The sequence below is a fragment of the Rutidosis leptorrhynchoides genome, chromosome 11 (assembly GCF_046630445.1).
Source record: "Rutidosis leptorrhynchoides isolate AG116_Rl617_1_P2 chromosome 11, CSIRO_AGI_Rlap_v1, whole genome shotgun sequence".
Taxonomy (NCBI): Eukaryota; Viridiplantae; Streptophyta; class Magnoliopsida; order Asterales; family Asteraceae; genus Rutidosis; species Rutidosis leptorrhynchoides.
This window is the reverse complement of record NC_092343.1, coordinates 384,284,420-384,292,195: the sequence shown is the minus strand read 5'-3', so window position 1 is coordinate 384,292,195 and position 7,776 is coordinate 384,284,420.

Below are 7,776 nucleotides of genomic sequence, written 5' to 3'. Positions count from 1 at the left end.
AGGGAAGTTGCGTAAGTATGAGGATCCTGCTGAGACTCATGCTGGACCAGCTTATCACACCCGCTCTAAGCGAATGTGATGTGATTATTCATATTGATTATCTATTTCATCAGACTTAATGTCCTTTTTATACATACATTTTGGGTTATGTACGGCGTTTTGCCGAGGATTTTATTAAGATTTTGTTATGGGATATTTTTTCATTATGTATGGATGGTTATTTTTATGACGTCTATTATCATGTTTTATTTCTGATATTATGGCTCTTGGCATGTTATATTATGCGTAATATATGTTCATGTATGTTAGGTGCTATGTATGTTGTATGATGTTATCATAAAATATGTATGCATGTGATGGTTATTTCTATAACAATCATAACTGTCATGTTATTACTCATAGTGTTAGTTGACTAATATCTTAATGGTTAGTCTTTTCGTGTTTTGATCTATTCCTTTATGACACTAGTATTATTCTTGGTACTAACGGATGTGTTATTCTATTTTGAAGATCATGCCTGCAAGAGAGTCCACTGAAGCGCGTATGCAACGCCTGATCAATGAAGGAATTGCTGCTGCTATGGCAGCAAATGCTAATGTTAACGCCAATGTGAACAACAACGTGGGATGCTCCCACAAAACTTTTATGGCTGGTCGACCCCAAGAATTCAATGGTACGGAAGGACCAATAGGGCTTACTCGTTGGTTCGAGAAAATCGAATCTATTTTCAGGGTCAGTCGGGTCCGTGAAGAGGACAAAGTTAGTTTCGCTAGTTGCACTCTCAAGGATAGTGCCTTGACATGGTGGAACAATCTGGTTAGTAGTTTGGGAAGCGATGTAGCTTATGGTTTGGCCTGGAATGATTTTAAGGAAAGATTGATCACCCGCTATAGACCTCGGGGTGAGCTTAAGAAGCTAGAGGTTGAGCTCAAGAATTTGAAAATGCATGGCACCGAGTTAGATGCCTATGAACGAAGGTTTTTCGAGTTAACTTTGTTGTGTCCTAGGGTTTATGCGGATGAGGACCGCAAAATTGAGGCTTACATTGATGGATTGTCCGAGAAGATTGAACACGGGGTTGAGTCTAGTGAACCCCAAACTATTGAGGCGGCTATGTCTATGGCCCACAAACTTAATGACAAGGTGTTGAGAAGAAGCAAGACTACAGTTGATGAAAGTAGTGAGGAGGTTGTCAAGAAGGCTGACAATGGGAAACGAAAGTGGGATAACAACCGCAATCAAAACCAGGGTCAGCAGAAGAAACAGGATACCTCAGGTGCTAATAACAGAAATCAGCGTGTGTGTCCTCGTTGCTATAAAGCTCATGATGGTTACTGCACAGTTACTTGTAAGAGGTGCTCTAAGCAAGGGCACATTGCTAAAGATTGTACAGTGCTTTTGCCGGGGTCTGCTACTCCCGCGACTGGTGGTAATAATAATAATGTTGGTAATAGAGGTGGTAACGGTAACGGTAATGGGAAATCGAATAATGGAGGTAATCCAAGGGTTTGTTATGAGTGTGGGAAGCCGGGGCATTTCCGAGATGCTTGTCCCAACAAGAAGACTGCAGAGACTGCACGCGGCCGAGCATTCAATATTAATGCTAAGGATGCGGAGGAAGATCCTAAGCTTGTTACTGGTACGTTCTCAGTCAACGATTTATCAGTTTATGTGTTATTTGATTCAGGGGCTGATTTAAGTTTCGTGTCGAGTAAATTAAGTCCGAGAATCAAAATGCCATTAACTCTCTTAGACAATACTTATGTTGTTGAAGTAGCTAATGGTAAGGAACTTACTGCTAAGACTGTACATCGTAAGTGTAACATTAATCTGGGTGGTAGGGATTTCGAGATAGATTTGATACCGATTGAACTTGGTAGTTTTGATATTGTTATTGGTATGGATTGGCTGTCTGCGAACCATGCTGAGATCGTGTGTTATGATAAGGCTATTCGTATTATTGATGTGATTGGAGAGCCACTGATGGTCTTTGGAGATAAGAAATGCACACAGTTAAACCTTATTAGCTGTATGAAAGTTCGTAAACATCTCCACAAAGGCTGTCATGCTATCCTTGCTCATGTTGTTGATCCTAGTAAGGAAGTAAAGAACGTTGATGACGTTCATATTGTTAGGGATTTTCCCGAGGTGTTTCCCGATGACTTACCCGGCCTTCCGCCGCAACGCGCGGTAGAATTTCAGATTGATCTTGTTCCCGGCGCTGCTCCTGTAGCACGTGCTCCTTATCGTCTTGCACCTTCCGAACTTCAAGAATTGTCAAGTCAACTCCGTGAGTTGTTAGACAAAGGTTTTATTCGTCCTAGTTCGTCCCCTTGGGGAGCTCCTGTTCTGTTTGTTAAGAAGAAGGATGGTTCTTTTCGTTTATGCATTGATTATCGTGAACTGAATAAGCTCACTGTTAAAAATCGTTATCCTCTTCCGAGAATTGATGATCTGTTCGATCAGCTTCAGGGTTCTTCTGTTTATTCAAAAATTGATCTTCGTTCTGGCTATCATCAGTTGCGTGTTAAAGAATCTGATGTTTCAAAAACTGCTTTTCGCACCCGTTACGGTCACTTTGAATTTCTTGTTATGCCGTTCGGATTGACAAATGCACCTGCTGTGTTCATGGACCTCATGAACCGTGTGTGTAGACCCTATCTGGACAAGTTCGTTATAGTTTTCATCGATGACATTCTTATCTATTCTAAGAGTGATGAAGAGCACGAAGAACATTTGAGGTTAGTGCTTGATTTGTTAAAGAAAGAAGAGTTGTACGCTAAGTTTTCTAAGTGTGCATTTTGGTTAAAAGAAGTTCAGTTCCTTGGTCACATTGTTAGCAAACAAGGAATACAAGTTGATCCTGCTAAAATTGAGGCGATTGAAAAGTGGGAAACTCCGAAAACTCCTACTCAAATTCTTCAGTTCTTAGGATTGGCAGGTTACTATCGAAGGTTCATCCAGGATTTCTCTCGTATAGCGAAACCTCTGACTGCTTTAACGCATAAGGGGAAAAAGTATGAGTGGAAGGATGAACAGGAGAATGCTTTTCAGATTTTGAAGAAGAAACTGACTACCGCTCCGATATTGTCTCTACCGGAGGGTAATGATGATTTTGTTGTTTATTGCGATGCATCACGACAAGGCTATGGTTGCGTTTTGATGCAACGAAAGAAGGTTATTGCGTATGCGTCACGTCAGTTGAAGGTTCACGAACAGAACTATACAACTCATGATTTAGAGTTGGGAGCTGTTATTTTTGCACTGAAGATTTGGAGACACTATATTTTAGGTGTTAAGAGTACTGTGTACACCGATCATAAGAGTCTTCAACATATTCTCGATCAAAAACATTTGAACATGAGACAACGAAGATGGATTGAGACGTTGAATGATTATGATTGTGACCTTTTGTATCATCCGGGTAAAGCCAATGTTGTGGCTGATGCTTTGAGTCGTAAAGAAAGGGCTGAACCACGAAGGGTTAGAGCTTTGAATCTGACAGTTAGATCAAACCTCGTTAGGCAGATTCTTGAGGCACAACAAGAAGCCTTAAAGGAGGAGAATTTCGTGAAAGAGAATGTAGCCAAAGTAGCTAAGAAGTTTGAAGTTCGAGCTGATGGAACTAGATACTTTGCGGGACGTCTTTGGGTTCCGAAGTTTGGAGGTCTTTGACAGTTGATTTTAGATGAGGCTCATAAGTCTAGATACTCTATTCATCCTGGTTCAGGGAAGATGTATCAGGATCTTAAGGAGCTGTATTGGTGGCATAATTTAAAGGGTGACATAGCTAAGTATGTGTCTAAGTGTTTGACCTGTTCTAAGGTCAAAGCTGAACATCAAAAACCGTCCGGATTGTTGGTACAACCAGAAATTCCCGAGTGGAAGTGGGAAGGTATCACTATGGATTTTATCACTAAGTTACCAAGAGTTTCGGGTGGTTATGATGCGATTTGGGTGATTGTAGATCGACTCACTAAGTCGGCTCACTTTTTGCCGATTAGGGAAACCGATTCTATGGAGAAACTCACCCGTTTGTATTTGAAAGAGATTGTTTCGAGGCATGGTGTTCCCGTTTCTATTATTTCTGACAGAGATAGTCGATTTGTATCGAGATTTTGGCAATCGTTGCAAGAAGCCTTGGGCACTAGATTGGATATGAGCACCGCTTATCATCCTCAAACGGATGGTCAAAGTGAGAGGACCATTCAGACATTAGAAGATATGTTGCGAGCTTGTGTGATTGATTTTGGGAATGGGTGGGATAAGTATTTGCCGTTAGCTGAGTTTTCTTATAACAACAGTTATCACGCAAGTATTAAAGCCGCACCGTTTGAAGCTTTGTACGGTAGGAAATGTAGGTCTCCTATTTGTTGGAATGAGGTTGGGAATGCTCAACTTACAGGTCCAGAGATTATTCACGAGACTACTGAGAAGATTGTGCAAATTAAAGAAAGGTTGAGAACTGCTAGAAGTCGGCAAAGGAGTTATGCCGACAAAGGAAGGAAAGATGTTGAATTTCAAGTTGGTGATCGTGTTATGTTAAAAGTTTCGCCTTGGAAGGGTGTTATTCGTTTTGGTAAAAGAGGGAAGTTAAGTCCTCGTTTCGTGGGACCGTTTGAGATCATTGAAAGAGTTGGACCGGTGGCTTATCGTTTGAAGTTGCCACAAGAACTCAGTGCTGTTCACGATGTTTTCCATATTTCGAACTTAAAGAAGTGTTTGGCTGAATTTGATCAGACTATTCCTTTGGAGGAACTTCAAGTTGACAAGCAATTGCATTTTATTGAGGAGCCAGTTGAGATCATGGACCGAGAGGTTAAGACTCTTAAACAGAGCAGAATTCCTATTGTTCGGGTCCGATGGAACGCTAGGCTCGGTCCCGAGTTCACTTGGGAGCGTGAAGACCAAATGAAGCAGAAGTACCCGCATTTGTTCTCAGATGCCGAGTCAACCCCTGCGCCTGCTTAAATTTCGGGACGAAATTTCCGTAACGGGGAGGTACTGTCACGACCCTACTTTTTCCGTTATCTTTTTTCGTTAATTATTTAACGACCGTTAACTATTAGTGTGCCACGTCATTTCTATGACCTATATTATTATTTTTGTAATAATATATATATAATAATTATTATGTGTTATATGAATATATGTATTCATATTTTAATTTATACGTTTCTACGTCTCGCGGATTTCTATCCGGCGAATCTTTTCAGTTTTAAAACCAACGGTCGAGCTTTCGGGATTTTTAAATCCTAAATATTTTAAATATGATATTTTATGATCATATTATTAATAAGTGTATTTATATTTATTTTTCGTCGCGCGTTTGTTATCTTTCCGGATTTTTAATCGCGTAAGCATGTTTTCGCGTTTCGGGCTTCGTTCGGGATTTCGGGCCACAAGGAAATTAGCATTTAACAAATTTGGGCCATGGGGCCCACCCCATGACCCCATTCGGCCGAAGCTCCAAGGGGAGGGAGTAACACTCCCTTGATTTTTATTTTTTTGATCATTATCTCAATTCCATTTATTTTTAAAACCTAATTTTATTTTTGGTGCTCTCTTCCTCCCTTTCCCTCTCTTGCCGTCGCCAACACCAACCATCACCACCATCTTCATCAAAATTATTGTTTGGATCAAGAAACAATTAACACCAACGCGTTCTACACGATCTCCTCTACACATCTATATTCTTTGATTCTCGATTAGGGTATAAACCCTAACCCTAGAACTTTTAATTTCTATTCATATTTCTGTATTTTGTGTTTATATTATTAGTATGATGTTTATTAGTTGTTGTAATGTTGTTTGGATGCGTAGAATTACTCGTTTGCATATGTTTTCGGTTTGTAAAATTTGGACAGCAGTTTGATTCGTGTTTTCTGACTTTGTAACTGATATAAATGTTAAAATAAAGTATATAAATGAGTTCCTCTCATCAAGACATTAATTTTAGACTCCGGATTCATGTCGTTTCGATTCTCGGAGCCCTAGATACGCTTAATTTGGTTTTTGGTTAAAGATTGAAAGGTGTTCTTGGCATGAACAAGGTTGGGTCCGACTTTGTGACCATCCTTGGTGTCTTTAGGGTGTGTCATTTGGTTAGGACTGATAGTGGGATGAATTTTCATGTTCGGGTCACCTAAATCCGAGCCACGGTTCACCCGTTGTGCCTAAATTACTGTTTTGAGTAAATTGATTTTCCCAAGTGTGGTCATGGCTGATATCCACGACCTAGGGACTGTTCTTGGAGTGTTCTTGAGTTCATAATTGTGTTGGGTGGTTTGAGTAGGCGAAAATGCATATGTGGCTCGCCCGAAACCGACACCCGGGGCTCAAGATACGACCCGATGAACTTTTAAACTTAAAACTTATGGTTAATGATTAAACTTATATTAAAATTAATGGATTTCATTATTAATTAATTACTTATGATAAAAGAAGTAATTATTATTATTTAAAACTTATGATATAAATATTTATTATATCATTTAATTATTAATTATGATTTAATTAACATTTTAATTAAACTTATGATTAATAATACTTTTATTATTAAAGGAAAATACTTATGATAAGTATTAAATTTGTTTTTGAGAAATTATTAAAAGACTTATAATAAGGATTAAATAATTATTTAATTATTATAAGACTTAATTATTATTTAATTATGATTTAATTATTAAATACTTATGATTTAATAATTTTAATTAGAAACTTATGATATAATTAATAATTCATTATTAATTAAAAATACTTATGATATAATTTAAAATTTATTATTATTAATAATACTTATATTATGATTAGTATTTAATTAATTTATTTAAATACTTATGTCGTACTAATTATAACATTTCAACTTATATTAACTTTAATAATTCATTTTATTTAATTAAACTTATGTTAAGACATTATTATACACTTTTGACTTTAAATAACATTATAACCTATGTTATTATTATAACTTACACTTTTAAAATTAATGTTGACTATGTTTGGCCAAGGTTGACTTTTGAGTTGACTTTCGGTTGACTTTGACTTTCAGTTGACTTCTGTTGACTTTCTAAATAAGGAAACTTTCCTAACTTCAAAACTTTCTAAAAATAGAACTTTCTAAATTTGGAAACTTTCCAAAAATAGAAACTTTCAAAAAATAGAAACTTTCTAAAAATAGAAAGCGTGTGTCCTTATGCTGTTCCAATCAAACCGATGCTTGCTGAGTAATGTTCTATGTCTACTTGCAACATGTACAATAGCTATCATACTAAGACTTGACCTAAGTTAGTTATTTATTTCGACCTGCTTTATTTATAGGTCGGCGTTGTGATCTTTCTTGATCACTTTACTTTACTTGCTGTTCGCTTGTTTGTGAGATTTCTTCAGTTGCTATTTAAGGTGAGTTATAGTCCCGTTTTTACATACTTTTCAAAGTATACTTTTTGGGATGTGATTACATGCATATTTTTATTTACGGTTAGACACAAGTAACAGTTAAATTTAATTATTCATTGTGAGTTGGACAAAAATATTCCCTAGTCTGGTAACTGTAATCATTGGTTTCTACCGGTGAACGCGAATCCTACGGATAGATCTATCGGGTTTGACAACCCCATTTCGAGCTAGTCGCGCTAGCAATTTATAATCGGAATGTTTAGTACTTCGTAATTTGTTGTAGATACACTGTCCAAGTGTATATTTTTTTATTGTGTTTGGCAAGGGTAAATAAAGGGTTAAGTGGTTACCAGGTGGCTCATTGATAATGGAATAATG